Below are 18,909 nucleotides of genomic sequence, written 5' to 3'. Positions count from 1 at the left end.
TGGAAGTAGACGAAAGAGGGGACGCCTGCCGGGGCATCTCCAAGCTTTGGCTTTTAGGTGTCCTTATATTATCTTGGGGGTTCCATGGGAATCCCCAAGCTTAGGCTCTTTCCACTCCTTGTTCCATAATCCATCAAATCTTTACCCAAAACTTGAAAACTTCACAACACAAAACTTAAAGTAGAAAATCTCGTGAGCTCCATTAGCGAAAGAAAACCAAAAGACTACTTCAATGTACTGTAATGAACTCATTCTTTATTTATATTGGTGTTAAACCTACTGTATTCGAACTTCTCTATGGTTTATAAACTATTTTACTAGCCATAGATTCATCAAAATAAGCAAACAACACACGAAAAACAGAATCTGTCAAAAACAGAACAGTCTGTAGTAATCTGTAACTAGCGCAAGATCTGGAACCCCAAAAATTCTAAAATAAATTTCTGGACGTGACGAATTTATCTATTAATCATCTTCAAAAATAATTAACTAAATATCACTTTCCAAATAAAAATGGCAGCAGTTCTAGTGAGCGCTAAAGTTTCTGTTTTTTACAGCAAGATATCAAGACTTTCCCCAAGTCTTCCCAACGGTTCTACTTGGCACAAACACTAATTAAACACAAAAAACACAACCAAAAAAGAGGCTAGGAAAATTATTTATTACTAAACAGGATCAAAAAGCAAGGAATAAAAATAAAATTTGGTTGCCTCCCAACAAGCGCTATCGTTTAACGCCCCTAGCTAGGCATAAAAAGCAAGGATAGATCTAGGTATTGCCATCTTTGGTAGGTAATTCTTCAATGAGGCATCTAACGTCCTTAGGAATTTCTTTATTTTTATTGATTATAAACCTTTTAGGCACAAGATCGAAAAAATCATTAGCAGCAAATGGTTCCTTAATGAAAGCAAAAAGATTAGGATGAACACTTATAGATTTGAGATCCGTAGTTTCTTTGCTAGAGGATTCACCTTTATTTTTAGGAACATACATAAGCTTGGCAATTTTAGTTGGAGGACTTGGAGTATTCTTTACGGAAGAAAAAACGGTCCCCAAGTTGGTAATGATACCCTCAAGTTTATCGATTCTAGTGGAATCATGATTTATTCTTTCATTAACTATAGGTTCCTTCTCTTTAATATTTTTCAAAGTTACTCCTACTTTAGATCCATATTTGGTAATTTGGTTGTGGGTATTTTTATCGAAATTTTCAATTAACTCAACGGTAGCAACTATATTTTCAATAATTTCAAGTTTTTGCATTACATGCTCCAAAGTTAACATAGTTCCATTAACCAAAAGAGGTGGTGAGCCAAACAAATCTATCATAGCATTATAAGAATCAAAAGTATGGCTACCCAAGAAGTTCCCTCCGGTAATGGTATCAAGGATATATCTGTGCCAAGGAGTAGTGCCTACATAAAAATTGCAAAGAAGAACGGAAGTAGATTGCTTCCTGGTAGATCTATTTTGAGCATTGCAAATTCTATACCAAGCGTCTTTTAGATTTTCTCCCTCCCTTTGCTTAAAATTTAGAACTTCATTCTCGGGAGACAACAGAGAAGATAGAGGACTCACCATAATGACAAGCAAGCAATCCAACACACGAGCAAACAAAAAGCAAGCGGGCAAAAAGAGGCAAATAGAGAAAGAGAGGGAGGATAGAGAGAGAGGGCGAATAAAACGACAAGGGTGAAGTGGGGGAGAGGAAAACGAGAGGCAAATGGCAAATAATGTAATGCAGGAGATAAGGGTTGTGATGGGTACTTGGTATGTTGACTTTTGCATAGACTCCCCGGTAACGGCGCCAGAAATGGCTCGTTGTCGGGAGTCAAATCTTGACTTGCGCGAACCTCCCCGGCAACGGCGCTAGAAATCTCCATGCTACCTCTTGAGCACTGCGTTGGATTTGCTTGAAGAGGAAAGGATGATGCAGTAAAGTAGCGTAAGTATTTCCCTCAGTTTTTGAGAACCAAGGTATCAGTCCAGTAGGAGGCTGCGCGCGAGTCCCTCGTAACTGCACAAAACAAATAACTCCTCGCAACCAACGCGATAAGGGGTTGTCAATCCCTTCACAGTCACTTACGAGAGTGAGATCTGATAGATATGATAGGATAATATTTTTCGTATTTTTGTGATAAAAATGCAAAGTAAAATAAAAGCAAAGGAAATAACTAAGTATTGGAAGATTAATATGATGAAGATAGACCCGGGGGCCATAGGTTTCACTAGTGGCTTCTCTCAAGAGCATAAGTATTTTATGGTGGGTGAACGAATTACTGTTGAGTAATTGACAGAATTGAGCATAGTTATGAAAATATCTAGGTATGATCATGTATATAGGCATCACGTCCGAGACAAGTAGACCGACTCCTGCCTGCATCTACTACTATTACTCCACTCATCGACCGCTATCTAGCATGCATCTAGAGTATTAAGTTCATGAAAACAGAGTAACGCCTTAAGCAAGATGACATGATGTAGAGGGATAAATTCATGCAATATGATAAAAACCCCATCTTGTTATCCTCGATGGCAACAATACAATATGTGCCTTACTGCCTCTACTGTCACTGGGAAAGGACACCACAAGATTGAACCCAAAGCTAAGCACTTCTCCCATTGCAAGAAAGATCAATCTAGTAGGCCAAACCAAACTGATAATTCGAAGAGACTTGCAAATATAACCAATCATACATAAAAGAATTCAGAGAAGATTCAAATATTGTTCATAGATAATCTTGATCATAAACCCACAATTCATCGGTCTCAACAAACACACCGCAAAAAGAAGATTACATCGAATAGATCTCCACAAGAGAGGGGGAGAACATTGTATTGAGATCCAAAAAGAGAGAAGAAGACATCTAGCTAATAACTATGGACCTGAAGGTCTGAGGTAAACTACTCACACTTCATCGGAGAGGCTATGGTGTTGATGTAGAAGCCCTCCGTGATGGATGCCCCCTCCGGCAGAGCTCCGGAACAGGCCCCAAGATGGGATCTCGTGGATACAGAAGGTTGCGGTGGTGGAATTAGGTTTTTGGCTCCGTATCTGGTCGTTTGTGGGTACATAGGTATATATAGGAGGAAGGAGTACGTCGGTGGAGCAACAGGGGGCCCACGAGGGTGGAGGGCGCACCTGGGGGGTAGGCGCGCCCCCCTACCTTGTGGCTTCCTCCTTTATGTCTTGACGTAGGGTCCAAGTCTCCTGGATCATGTTCGTTCCGAAAATCACGTTCCCGAAGGTTTTATTCCGTTTGGACTCCATTTGATATTCCTTTTCTGCGAAACTCTGAAATAGGCAAAAAAACAGCAATTCTGGGCTGGGCCTCTGGTTAATAGGTTAGTCCCAAAAATAATATAAAAGTGGATAATAAAGCCCAATAATATCCAAACAATAGATAATATAGCATGGAGCAATCAAAAATTATAGATACGTTGGAGACGTATCATAAAACAAGACCAGCAAAGCCGCCCGATGTGCTGACAATCCCGATAGGAGCTTCACACATCTCGTTCTCAGGGCACACAGGATAGGTCAAGCTACGAGTAAAACCAGCCCTCAAGTTTCCCCGAGGTGGCCCCGCAGGCTGCCCGGTTCGGGCCAACACTTAGAGAAGCACTGGCCCGAGGGGGATAAAATAATGATGAACCTCGGGATGGCCGACCCAAGGGAAAGGTAATAGGTTGCTAGGCAAATGTAAAACCAAGGTTGGGCCTTGCTGGAGGAGTTTTATTCAAAGCGAACAGTCAAGGGGTTCCCATAACACCCAACCGCGTTAGGAACGCCAAATCAAGGAACATAACACCGGTATGACGGAAACTAGGGCGGCAAGAGTTGAACAAAACACTAGGCATAAGGACGAGCCTTCCACCCTTTACCAAGTATATAGATGCATTAATTAAAATAAGAAATATTGTGATATCCCAACATATCCATGTTCCAACATGGAACAAACTTCAACTTCACCTGCAACTAGCAACACTATAAGAGAGGCTGAGCAAGAGCGGTAACATAGCCATACAACAATTTGCTAGGAAGGTGGGTTAGAGGCTTGTCATGGCAATATGGGGGGCATGATATAACAAGTGGTAGGTAGTGCGACATAGCGATAGAGCGAACAACTAGCAAGCAAAGATAGAAGTGATATCGAGGGTATGGTCATGTTGCCTGAGATCCCGCAAGGAAGAAGAACGAGTCTATGAAGAAGACAAATGGACGTAGTCGAACGGATCCTCATAAATGCGACGTTACCCGAACTAACAAGGAGAAGCAACACCGGAAAGGAGCAAACATCATGGTAAACCAACAAGCATAAACATGGCATGATGCACAATCAAGTATGATGTATGTCCGGTTTAAAAAGGCAAAGCATGGCAAAGTGCAACAAACAATACTACAAATTAAGTGGAGCTCAATATGCAAAGAGTTGCATATTGACGAAACACCACATGACTTATTTAGTTCCCTCTCTTTTATGTACCCAACAATATTAAATGTTATTAAACATGGAAAGGGGTGAAGCATATGAAAACTACCTATCTAGGCAAGTTTAAATGAGGCCGGAACAACCAACAGCAATTCTGGAAAATCCTCATATGCAATTTATGGATTTGGTAATGTTCTGCCTAAAACCATATTTTAGAGTTGTTAAACATGCAAGATGAATGCACCATGTTAAACTGGGCATTTTTCTGCCCCATTTACATATAAAGTTTATTTAAAACCGAGCTAGGTTAAATAGTTATGAAATAAAACATTTTTAACATGGCATATAAGAAAATTTAACAAACAGCAAGTTTAAACATTTTAAACATGCATGAAAGTTGGAAAATATTAATCTACACAAAATTCTAAGCACTTTACATATATAAGTTATTTACATATGATGCACGGTTAATTAGTTATTAGATGCATGAAGTCTAGGGACTTTTCTGTAAAACAGCAGTAAAACACTGGATAATTCGCTAAACGTCCAGAACGGAAAAAAATGACGTGGGCCAAATCTGGTGTACTGCTGGGCGCTGGATCTGAGGGGGGGGCTCACCATGGGCCCTCAGGCCGGCTCGGGGAGAGGCTGGGCTGCAACATCTTGTTGGGCCGCGGGCGCTGGAGGTTGGGCCTCCACGGGGCCCATGCGATGGGCAACGGGCACGGTTCTTTCCCTCCCGTCGTGCTCACGCCCGAGCAGGGGAAGGGGCGTGAAAGTGCAACTATCCCTAGGTGGTTTTGGTAATTCATAACAACATATAGCTCATTGAGCTAATACTATTCCAAGATGATTATTTCAGGAAAGCTCAATGATTGGCATGGCATGGATATGAAAGTGGAACCCTCAAAATGCTAAGGACAATGGATTGGCTCAAGCTCAAAAGCTCAAGACTCTTCTTTTTATATTTTAGTGATCCAAGATCACATTGAGTCCATAGGAAAAGCCAATACTATCAAGGACGGATGAGGTGTTGCTTAATGAGCCTCTTGCTCCATGTGCTTAATGATATGCTCCAAAACCCTCAACTACTTTCCCATATCCACATATGACCTAAACTCTAAGCCAAACTCGGTCCTACCGATTTTTCCTATCCGGCGCCACCGAGTTTCAATTGTCATTAGCCACTGCCAAACCCTAGCAATTTGGTCCTACCGATAAGGATCTCGGTCCCACCGAGATGGGGTTGCAAACTCTCTGTTTCCCTTTCATAACTTTTCGGTCCCACCGAAAGAGCGAATTGGTCCCACCGAGATTGCAATGTAAACTCAGTGTTTCCCCTTTGTAACTTTTCGGTCTCACCGAGTTCCACTCGGTCTCACCGAAAGAGCAAATCGGTCCCACCGAGTTTGCCTGACCAACTCTTTGGTTAGCTAATTACCAAACTCGGTCCCACCGAGTTTGTGTAATCGGTCTCACCGAGATTACGTTATGCCCAAACCCTACCCGAATCGGTCCTACCGAGTTGCATGTCAGTCCCACCGAAATTCCTAACGGTCACTAGGTTTACATTTTCGGTCCGACCGAGTTTTATGATTCGGTCCCACCGAGATTGGAAATCTGTGTAATGGTTGGATTTTGAGTGGAGGCTATATATACCCCTCCACCTCCTTCTCATTCGAGGAGAGAGCAACCAGAACACACACATCATTCCTACTCATATGTTCTGAGAGAAAACCACCTACTCATGTCTTGAGACCAAGACATTCCATTCCTACCATATGAATCTTGATCTCTAGCCTTCCCAAGTTGCTTTCCACTCAAATCTTCTTTCCACCAAATCCAAATCCTATGAGAGAGAGTTGAGTGTTGGGGAGACTATCATTTGAAGCACAAGAGCAAGGAGTTCATTACCTACACACTATTTGTTACTTCTTGGAGAGTGGTGTCTCCTAGATTGGCTAGGTGTCACTTGGGAGCCTCCGACAAGATTGTGGAGTTGAACCAAGGAGTTTGTAAGGGCAAGGAGATCGCCTACTTCGTGAAGATCTACCGCTAGTGAGGCAAGTCCTTCGTGAGCGTTGGCCATGGTGGGATAGACAAGGTTGCTTCTTCGTGGACCCTTTGTGGGTGGTTGCTTCTTCGTGGACCCTTCGTGGGTGGAGCCCTCGGTGGACTCGCGCAACCGTTGCCCTTGGGTGGAGCCCTGTGTGGACTCGCGCAACCGTTACCCTTCGTGGGTTGAAGTCTCCATCAACGTGGATGTAGGATAGCACCACCTATCCGAACCACGGGAAAAACATCCGTGTCTCCAATAGCGTTTGAATTCTCCAAACCCTTCCCTTTATATTCCTGCAAGTTGCATGCTTTACTTTCCGCTGCCAATATACTCTTTGCATGCTTGCTTGAATTATGTGATGATTGCTTGACTTGTCCTAAAACAGCTAAAATCTGCCAAGAACTAAAATTGGGAAAAGGTTAAGTTTTTATTTGGTCAAGTAGTCTAATCACCCCCCCTCTAGACATACTTTCGATCCTACAAGTGGTATCAGAGCTTTGGTCTCCATTTGCTTGATCTCCATAGCTTTTGGTGGTCATAGCCTTGGTTTCACAACCTAGGAGAGTATGGCGTCTAGCAAGGGAAATTATCACCGTAGAGGTCCTTACTTTGATGGTACTAATTTTGCTAGTTGGAAGCATAAAATGAAAATGCATATTCTTGGACATAACCCCGCCGTTTGGGCTATTGTGTGTGTTGGTTTGCAAGGTGACTTCTTTGATGGGAAAGAACCAAACCGTGAAGCTACCGCGGATGAGTTGAAGATGTTGCAATACAATGCTCAAGCTTGTGATATTCTCTTCAACGGATTGTGCCCCGAAGAATTCAACAAAATCAGCCGCCTTGAGAATGCAAAGGAAATTTGGGACACTTTGATTGATATGCACGAAGGTACCGACTCCGTCAAGGAATCCAAGTTGGATGTGCTTCAAAGCCAACTTGACAAGTTCAAGATGAAGGATGGTGAAGGTGTCGCCGAAATGTACTCTAGGCTTGCTCTCATCACAAATGAGATTGCCGGCTTAGGAAGTGAAGAGATGACCGATAAATTCATCATCAAGAAGATCCTAAGAGCCTTGGATGGAAAATATGATACCGTGTGCACATTGATCCAAATGATGCCCAATTACAAAGATCTCAAGCCAACGGAGGTGATTGGAAGGATTGTTGCTCATGAGATGTCACTTAAGGATAAACAGGAACTTCACAACAAATCAAGTGGTGCCTACAAAGCCTCATGTGAAGCCCCTACATCATCAAGTGAGAAACGAGACTTCAATGAAGAATTGAGCTTAATGGTGAAGAACTTCAACAAGTTTTACAAGAGTAGAAGCAAAGATAGAAGCTCCAAGTCAAGGTCCTACAATGACAAAAGATCTTCTAGTCGAGAGCGAAACTGTTACAATTGTGGAAGACCCGGACACTATTCCAATGAGTGTACGGCTCCCTACAAGAGAAGAGAAGATTCTCCAAAAAGAAGAAGCAAAGGATCACCACCAAGAGAGAGAAGGAGTAGAGATGATCGTTATGAACGAAGATACTCACAGAGAAGCAAGGATTCGGAAAGGAAGGAAAAATCATCAAGGAGCTATACAAGACGAAGACATCAAGCTCATGTTGGTGAATGGGTATCCGGCTCCGACTCCGACAGCCACTCCGAGAGAAGTTATCACTCCGACTCCGAAGATACTCAAGATGAAGGTGTTGCCGGTCTAGCACTTGTGTCATCCAACTCCTACGACATATTTGACTCACCAAGTGAAGGAATTGGAAGATGCTTCATGGCCAAAGGTCCTAAGGTAACACACCCCGAGTATGTTGATTTCAATAGTGATGAAGATGACTTGTTAGGTGATGATTTGATTGGTGACAACTCTAGTGATGAATACTATGATGAAAGACCAATTAATCATGCTAATCAAGATAAAACGAATGACAATGATAAGGAGAAAATTGAGGCTCTAACTAAAGAACTAAAAACTCTTAAGTTAGCTCATGACACTATCTTCGAAGATCACCGAGAACTTTTAAGAGCTCATGAGAAACTACGCTTTGAAAAGCTCAATCTTGAGCAAGAGCATGAGTTCTTAAAAGCAATCAATGATGATCTCCGCAAGAAGAGTTCTTCTTACATTGCCAAGCGTTTACTCTTATCCACTTACATGCCTCAAGTCAAGTCTAGCAACAAGAAAGATTCTTCCTCTAGTAGTAACAATGATCATGCTAAATCCAATATTGTTGCTTCTAGTAGTTCTCTTGATTCCACTAATGATTCTCTTAGCCAAGTTACACTTGAGCAAGAAAATAGCTTATTGAAGGGAATTATAGAGAAAGGAGTGTACAAGAGCCTTGCCGGGAGTAAGCAATTCGAGGAAATTATGCGCAAGCAAGGAATGCACCGGAAGAATCAAGGTGTTGGTTTTGAACGAAAGTTCAATGCCAATGGAGTTGAATGGGAAGAAGATCAATACCCCAAGACGAAGTTTGTCCCTCAACAAGAGAAGTATACTTCTTTCAAAGGGACACAAGCTCAAGATGATCTTCCACCACAAGACTACGAGCAAAAAGGCAAGGACAAGCTTCAAGAGGAAATTGATGCATTTGAAGAAGCTCCTAAGACCTTAGTCAAGTGGATTCCCAAGACTACTTCAAGTTCCACTTCATCAAGTACGACTACAACTCCAAGGATTCCCATCAAGATGATGTGGATCCAAAAGAAGAAGAACTAGAGAGTTCTTGAGGGTGACTCCGCCAACATACTTCACTCTTATCATTTTGGCAAGAACAAGTGCAATCAACTTCCACATCTTGCACTAGTTCAAGGAGTCACAAACCCTCTTGTTGGTAAGACAAGGGACAAGATAACCTAAAGTTTTCATGGACATCATCTTTTGTGTGCATCTCTATGTCTATGGATATCCTTGTTTGTTCCTTGTGGGACTAACCCATGTAGGTATTGAAAGTGCAATTCACTCAAAAGGATAGCTCCAAGAGATCTACATCAACATTGAGCATCCACATCTTCAATATCTACATGAAGTCATCATCGACAAAACCCAAGGTTAGTTCATCCCTCTTAGGGGGGATAACACATCTAGGGGGAGCTTTACTCTAAGACTTGAGCTAAAGCAACTCTAAAGATGTGAACAAAACAATGCTTAATGTAAAAGTGGTAACCCCACTTGAGCTTAAACGATGAGTATGACCTACGATCAAGTGTTCTCATTTGACTCCTAAGTCAATATACTCATATATAGATGACCTAGTCATCGCAAATTGCTTGATAGATGCTAGAATTGGTTGTGCATGCTTTGCCACATATTTCATTTGCTATCTTATTGTGTGAGCATGTTGGTTGCATATTTTACTCATTCAAGGACATCCACTTGTTGTTTTGATTGTTTGGCTTTCTTCTTTTGCCAAGTGGATGGACAAGAATGCCTAAGAACCTCCTCTAGCTATCTATGCTTTTCTCGTCTCAAAATCTATTCATGCTGCATCACAAAATTTGATCAAGTCAGATTCGAACCACTCTGTGTGAGGAGCGCTCGGAGTCCCCGATTCGTCATAGACTTAAACTTCCAAAACCTCTTTATGAATCTCGGTCTGACCGATGCTCCATTTCGGTCCTACTGAGTTCATTAAGTTGATCTAAGTTTTTGATCTCGGTGCAACCGATTTGAACTTTTCGGTCACACCGAGTTGCAATAACTGCACACAGTTTTGCATCTCGGTGCCACCGAGTTGTTCCACTCGGTCACACCGACAGGGTCGGGCTATATATAGTCACGGGCAGAATTTTGGAAATTTCTCCGAAACCTCCTCGCCCGCGCGATAGCCTGCTCTGCCCTCGAGGTCTCCGGATCGTCTCCTCGCCGCCGGCAGCCTCCTGTAGCTGGTCTTCGCCGCCGTCAACGGATTTCTGCCCCGCCGTTGCCGCCGTAGCAAGTCCACGCCGAACTAGGGTATGGACTTGATCATTGTGCTATTCCTCAATCTGATTCCCAGCACATTGTGATTATCATGTATCTTGCCACGATTGATAAACTTCTATCCAGTCAAAACGCTCGTAGATTAGGTTTAATTCGAAAATTTTAGGGTTAGGTTTCCGCCGAAACCATCTCGGACCCACCGAGTTGAAAAACTCGGTCCCACCGATCTGGCTTTTGCCATTGCACAAGTTAAACTCGGTCTGACCAAGAATAACTTATCGGTGCGACCGATTTTGGAATTCTGTGAAACCCTAGCAGTCTCGGTGCCACCGAACTGTGACTCGGTCTGATCGAGTTCACCAGTTCTGGTGCCAAAACTGCTTCGGTGTCACCGAGTTTGAAAATCGGTAGATCCTAGATGCTTTCTGTGGAAAACTAAAACTAAGTTTTTGAATTAATCTTTTGCAAAAATCTCTGCTTTTTGTGATGCTCATCCACTCTATCTCTTCTATAATCTATTCACAGGGTCAGCAGTCAGCTTGCAGCATGTCTGATCAAAGTGACAGCCAAAACCTCTCAGAGCAGCAAGTTGTGATGAGTGAGGGCACTAGCCCCTCAAGTTCTTCTGATGATGGCAGCAGGAGCACACCCAGCAATCTGCCTAAGGCTGCCACACGTCAAAGGAAGAAGAGAACGTCTGATTCTGAGGATGAAGACTATGTGGCAGAGGAAGAGGCCACTTCCAAGAGGGTTGAGCCAGCTCAAGGCTCAAAGCCAGGTCTGAAAATCAAGAGGCCAGCAGGCAGGCAGCCAATGTCAAAGGCTAGAGCCTCAACTGAGAAGCCTGCACCTGCTCCCATTGAGCCCATTGCTGCTGAGGGCAAAAAGAGGAAAGAGAGAGTGAAGAAGACTGTAGCCAAAGTGCTTGGGAGAGCCTCCATCATGGTAGAAGAGGTTGCTGCACCAGCACCCAAGGCAGCCAAACTTATGGGAGATGCCATAAGGTCAGGGAGAGCTGCATCCAAGCCCAAGGAAGCTCCTAAGGCTGCATCTAAGCCTAAGACAGCTACAAAGAGAAACACAAGGAGTATACCTGCTGCAGAAAAGAACAAGGCCCCAGTGCCTGAAGCTATTGAAGAAGAGGAAGAGAGTGTCCTTCGGAAGCTCAAGCCCAAGATCCCAGACCACAATGATGCTCATCCTGTGGCTGAGGACATGAAGCTCAGGAGAGACTCAGGGCTCAGGAAAAGGAGGGAAGCAGATCCATATGCTTCTAGGAGAAGGACTGCCGTGGATTACAGATTTCACACAAAGGAGCAACAAGATTTTTATGAGACTGTTTTGCTTGACAAGAAGCCAATCGTTTGTGACATGAGATGGGTCGACTGGACCTATATCAAGGAGAATGAAGAGCACTATCCAGGAGTTTAGGATAGCTTCAGAGCATGTGGAGTAGAGGACTTTGTTGGGCAGAAGCTCACAAAGTGGAACGAGGAACTCATCATGCAGTTCTACTCCACAGCTCACTTTTATCCGGATGGAAGGATTACATGGATGTCAGAGGGTACAAGGTACCAATCTACAGTGGCTGAGTGGGCACAGATCATCAATGCCCCAGAAGAGCAAGATGAGGACTTGGACATCTATGCCAAGAAGAAAATGGACCATAACTCCATGTCCAACATGTACAAGGAGATCCCCAATGAAGCTCTTGACACATTCAAGTTTGGGTCAGTGCACTATCTGCTCTCAGGATTGCCTACTATCAATTGGATACTAAGGCACACTCTGTTGCCTAAGTCTAGAGATCACAAGATGATCAGAGGTCACGCGATCAACCTGCTTCATGTCTTTGACGTGCCTCAGAAATTCAAGGTCATGAGTCTCATTGCGGAAACCATTAAGAGGACAGCTGCAGATCAAAAGAGGAGCTGTGGATATGCCCCTCAGATTCAGGAGCTCATCAACTCCAAGATGGGCACGGGCATATATCTTTTGGATAAGGAACACCTGCCCATCCATCCAGATTTTGAGAACAATGAAGTTGTGATGATAGAGAATGAGCCATCATCTGCACAAGCATTTGCAAAGAAGAAGGCGAAGAACGAGAATGCTGCCAGGATGCCTACTCAAGAGGAGGCATCTGAGTACTTCTTGAAGACCAAACAAGAGCAGCTCAGTTACTTGATTGCATCCTCGCTGAGAATTGAGCAAAGTCTAGCCAACCTCACCAAAAATCAGCAGAGCCTAGAGAGGATCATGGAACAGAAGTTCTATGACTTGGATGTCAAGGTAACAGAAGTCCAGTCTGTAGTGGAGCAGCTCCAGGAGGACATGAATGAGAGGAGAGGCAGGACCACAACTCATGCTTTTTCTAGAGTGCCACGAGGCCCGAGGTCGTCTGCACTGCCAGTTGCTGACACCAGAGCTACAACGTCTGCACCAGCCACAGCCTCAGCTCCAGCGTCTACCTCAGCTCCAACTCCAGCAACTACTTCAGCATCTACAGAAGCCTTCGTCCTTGGAGTGATCCGGACTCCACCACCACCTGAAGATCAAGCCTGAGCGACGACTTAGCGCTATGCATTTTCTAGGAACTTTTTGGTAACTTGTTGCCAAAGGGGGAGAAGATGTATAGATCATAGGCTTCGAGAGAGAGAGTGTTGCTTTTCTCTCTTGCTTTATTTGGTGGTCTTTCGTACTTTTTCTGCTTTTGAGTGCTTGATACTATGTCATTATGTGTGAGACATCGATGATCATGTGTTTGATCATAAGCTACACTTAATGTTTGCTTAATGCTTGCTTAAATATTATCATGCTATCTATCGTTTGTGATCATTCACTATTCTTGGTGATGAGTGCATGTATTTCATTCTTATCATTTTGAGCGCTCCACCAAGATGTATGTGACATGGAAGAGTAACCCATGACTCTAACTCTTTGTGCATTTGCAGTCCAAAGCAAATTTTATATATGCACAAATTTAGGGGGAGCTCTTACTTATCACATACTTCTCAAAGCGACGATATACTCCATGCTTATTATTATTCGTCGAAGCTTTGATCTATATGTTGTCATCAATTACCAAAAAGGGGGAGATTGAAAGTGCAACTATCCCTAGGTGGTTTTGGTAATTCATAACAACATATAGCTCATTGAGCTAATACTATTCCAAGATGATTATTTCAGGAAAGCTCAATGATTGGCATGGCATGGATATGAAAGTGGAACCCTCAAAATGCTAAGGACAATGGATTGGCTCAAGCTCAAAAGCTCAAGACTCTTCTTTTTATATTTTAGTGATCCAAGATCACATTGAGTCCATAGGAAAAGCCAATACTATCAAGGACGGATGAGGTGTTGCTTAATGAGCCTCTTGCTCCATGTGCTTAATGATATGCTCCAAAACCCTCAACTACTTTCCCATATCCACATATGACCTAAACTCTAAGCCAAACTCGGTCCTACCGATTTTTCCTATCCGGCGCCATCGAGTTTCAATTGTCATTAGCCACTGCCAAACCCTAGCAATTTGGTCCTACCGATAAGGATCTCGGTCCCACCGAGATGGGGTTGCAAACTCTCTGTTTCCCTTTCGTAACTTTTCGGTCCCACCAAAAGAGCGAATCGGTCCCACCGAGATTGCAATGTAAACTCAGTGTTTCCCCTTTGTAACTTTTCGGTCTCACCGAGTTCCACTCGGTCTCACCGAAAGAGCAAATCGGTCCCACCGAGTTTGCCTGACCAACTCTCTGGTTAGCTAATTACCAAACTCGGTCCCACCGAGTTTGTGTAATCGGTCTCACCGAGATTACGTTATGCCCAAACCCTACCCGAATCGGTCCTACCGAGTTGCATGTCAGTCCCACCGAAATTCCTAACGGTCACTAGGTTTACATTTTCGGTCCGACCGAGTTTTATGATTCGGTCCAACCGAGATTGGAAATCTGTGTAACGGTTGGATTTTGAGTGGATGGTATATATACCCCTCCACCTCCTTCTCATTCGAGGAGAGAGCAACCAGAACACACACATCATTCCTACTCATATGTTCTGAGAGAAAACCACCTACTCATGTGTTGAGACCAAGACATTCCATTCCTACCATATGAATCTTGATCTCTAGCCTTCCCAAGTTGCTTTCCACTCAAATCTTCTTTCCACCAAATCCAAATCCTATGAGAGAGAGTTGAGTGTTGGGGAGACTATCATTTGAAGCACAAGAGCAAGGAGTTCATTACCTATACACCATTTGTTACTTCTTGGAGAGTGGTGTCTCCTAGATTGGCTAGGTGTCACTTGGGAACCTCCGACAAGATTGTGGAGTTGAACCAAGGAGTTTGTAAGGACAAGGAGATCGCCTACTTCGTGAAGATCTACCGCTAGTGAGGCAAGTCCTTCGTGGGCGTTGGCCATGGTGGGATAGACAAGGTTGCTTCTTCGTGGACCCTTTGTGGGTGGTTGCTTCTTCGTGGACCCTTCGTGGGTGGAGCCCTCCGTGGACTCGCGCAACCGTTGCCCTTGGGTGGAGCCCTGTGTGGACTTGTGCAACCGTTACCCTTCGTGGGTTGAAGTGTCCATCAACGTGGATGTAGGATAGCACCACCTATCCGAACCACGGGAAAAACATCCGTGTCTCCAATAGCGTTTGAATTCTCCAAACCCTTCCCTTTATATTCCTGCAAGTTGCATGCTTTACTTTCCGCTGCCAATATACTCTATGCATGCTTGCTTGAATTATGTGATGATTGCTTGACTTGTCCTAAAACAGCTAAAATCTGCCAAGAACTAAAATTGGGAAAAGGTTAAGTTTTTATTTGGTCAAGTAGTCTAATCACCCCCCCTCTAGACATACTTTCGATCCTACAGGGCGCCAGCGGGGCGGCTTGCAGGCAGCGGGGCCATGCGGACCAGGCGGGAGGTCGTCGGCGAGCGCATGTGAAAGCACAAGTGCTCCATGGGTGATTTTGGTAATTAATGTCAACATATCTCCTGTTGGACTAATACTTCTGCCTAGTATGTTTCAGATAAGTTCAACAATGGAGTGGCATGGACTAGAGGATGTGGAACCCCTTCAAGATGCTGAGGAAAAAGCAGGACTCTACATTTTATTTTAGTGATCCAAGATCACATTGACTCCATAGGAAAGTGAAAGCACAAGTGCTCCCTAGGTGGTTTTGATAATTGATGACAACATATCTCTTGTTGGACTAACACTTCTATCTAGCATGTTTCAGATAAGTTCAACAATGGCATGGATGGATGTGAAAGGGGAACCCTCAAAATGCTAAGGACAAAGGATTGGCTCAACCTCAAAAGCTCAAGACTCTTCATTTTATATTTTAGTGATCCAAGATCACATTAAGTCCATAGGAAAAGCCAATTCTATCAAGGAGGGATGAGGTGTTGCTTAATGAGCCTCTTGCTTCATGTGCTTAATGATATGCTCCAAAATCCTCAACTACATTCCCACATCCACATATGACCTAAACTCTAAGCCAAACTCGGTCCTACCGATTTTTCCTATCCGGCGCCACCGTGTTTCACTTGTCATTAGCCACTGCCAAACCCTAGCAATTCGGTTCTACCGATAAGGATCTCGGTCACACCGAGATGGGGTTGCAAACTCTCTGTTACCCATTGCACTATTCTCGGTCCCACCGAGTTTGTGTAGTCGGTCCCACCGAGATTGCAATGTAAACTCAGTGTTTCCCCTTTGTAACTTTTCGGTCTCACCGAGTTCCACTCGGTCCCACCGAAAGAGCAAATCGGTCCCACCGACTTTGCCTGACCAACTCTCTGGTTAGCTAATTACCAAACTCGGTCTCACCGAGTTTTTGTAATCAGTCTCACCGAGATTACGTTATGCCCAAACCCTAACCGAATCGGTCCTACCGAGTTGCATGTCAGTCCCACCGAAATTCCTAACGGTCACTAGGTTTACATTTTCGGTCCGACCGAGTTTTATGATTCGGTCCCACCGAGATTGGAAATCTGTGTAACGGTTGGATTTTGAGTGGAGGCTATATATACCCCTCCACCTCTTTCTCATTCGATGAGAGAGCCACCAGAACACACACATCATTCCAACTCATATGTTCTGAGAGAAAACCACCTACTCATGTGTTGAGATCAAGACATTCCATTCCTACCATATGAATCTTGATTTCTAGCCTTCCCAAGTTGCTTTCCACTCAAATCTCCTTTCCACCAAATCCAAATCCTATGAGAGAGAGTTGAGTGTTGGGGAGACTATCATTTGAAGCACAAGAGCAAGGAGTTCATTACCTACACACCATTTGTTACTTCTTGGAGAGTGGTGTCTCCTAGATTGGCTAGGTGTCACTTGGGAGCCTCCGACAAGATAGTGGAGTTGAACCAAGGAGTTTGTAAGGGCAAGGAGATCGCCTACTTCGTGAAGATCTACCGCTAGTGAGGCAAGTCCTTCGTGGGCGTTGGCCATGGTGGGATAGACAAGGTTGCTTCTTCGTGGACCCTTTGTGGGTGGTTGCTTCTCCGTGGACCCTTCGTGGGTGGAGCCCTTCATGGACTCGCGCAACCGTTGCCCTTGGGTGGAGCCCTGTGTGGACTCGCGCAACCGTTACCCTTCGTGGGTTGAAGTCTCCATCAAAGTGGATGTTGGATAGCACCACCTATCCGAACCACGGGAAAAACATCCGTGTCTCCAATTGCGTTTGAAATCTCCAAACCCTTCCCTTTACTTTCTTGCAAGTTGCATGCTTTACATTCCGCTGCTCATATACTCTTTGCATGCTTGCTTGATATGTATTGTGGATGTTGAATTTATGCCTAAACTCCACTTAAACCGAAAGAGATTAAAAATTGCAACTTTAGCACTAAGTGTCTAATCACCCCCCTCTAGAAACATCTACTTCTAGATCCTACAAGTGGTATCAGAGCTTTGGTCTCCATTGCCTTGGTTTAATCACCATTGGAGGAAGATGGATGTGTCTACTCTAGGGAGTCTTAGACATAGAGTGCCTATTCTTGATGAAAAGTATTTTCATGAGTGGAAAAATGAGATGCTTGTAATCTTTAATCAATATCATTTGAACAAGTATATTGCAAGCCCTTGTGCACCCCATATTGATCCCTTGCATCCTACCCTAGATGAAGATATTGACATGATTCACAATCTTAGAACTATTGAGCTCATCATTAGAGGATTGCCCAAAAATTTGATTGCTTGTTTGCCTACTCAAGATTGTGCCTATACTATATGGAAATTTCTTGAGGAACAATTTCTCAATCATTCCTTGAAAACTTTGGATGAAATTCTCCATAAATCCATTTCCTTGAGTAAGATGAACTCTAGTGATCCTAGTTTTGGTAAATGTCTTCTTGAACTTGCCAATCTTAAGCATGCTAAAGGAGATGTTGGAATCATTAATGATATCATACTCAAAGCTATAAGAATTCATAAAAATAACCACTTTGATCATTTATCTAATGAATTACCCTCTCTAGGAAATGATGAGTCACAAGATCATGGTGAACATGAATATTATGATGATGATGATAGTGACTCCGATCTTGACAATGCAATGAGACATTTTGGTCTTATGGCAAATCTTCGGGGATATGAATCAGGAGGAAAGGAATGGGTTCTTGATAGTGGATGCACTGATCATATGACCGGAGATGAAGAGATGTTCCGTGAGCTTGCTGAAAACAACGGCCCTCGAAAATATGTCACCTTTGGTGATAATTCAAAGGGTAAAGTGGTTGGCCTTGGTAAGGTGGCCATCTCACATGATAGTTCCATTCAAAATGTCATGCTCGTTGAATCTCTTGGCTATAACTTACTTTCTGTATCTAGACTTGCTGATTTCGGGTTGAATGTCCTATTTACTGAGGTAGATTGCCAAGTATTTCGTCGGGACAATCATAAAATGGTCTTTATGGGTATGCGTAGAGGTGATCTTTACATTGTCGATTTCTCTAAAAAGGCACAACCTAAAACTTGCTTTGTTGCTAAATCCTCAAAAGGTTGGTTGTGGCATAGACGACTAGGTCACGTTGGCATGAGAAACCTTGACAAGCTTATTAAAGGAAATCATATCCTTGGAGTTAACGATGTCATATTTGAGAAGGATCGACTTTGCAGTGCTTGTCAAGCAGGTAAACAGGTTGGAGGAAGACACCCTGTGAAGAACATCATGACCACAAGGAGGCCACTCGAGCTGCTTCACATGGATCTTTTTGGTCCCAATGCCTACAAGAGTCTCGGTGGAAATTCCTTTGGTCTAGTTATAGTTGATGATTTTTCAAGATTTACGTGGGTGTTTTTCCTCAATGACAAATCGCAGGTCCAGAAGATCTTCAGAAACTTCGCTAGGAAAGCCCAAAATCAGTTTGATGTGAAGATCAAGAAGGTTCGGAGCGACAACGGAACAGAGTTCAAGAACGCAAATGTGGACTCCTTTCTTGACGAAGAAGGGATTTCACACGAGTTCTCGGCTAC

Source organism: Triticum urartu, chromosome 7A (assembly GCF_056163025.1).
Source record: "Triticum urartu cultivar PI428250 chromosome 7A, HENAU_Tu73, whole genome shotgun sequence".
In the NCBI taxonomy this organism is placed as follows: Eukaryota; Viridiplantae; Streptophyta; class Magnoliopsida; order Poales; family Poaceae; genus Triticum; species Triticum urartu.
This window is presented reverse-complemented; position numbering follows the sequence as displayed.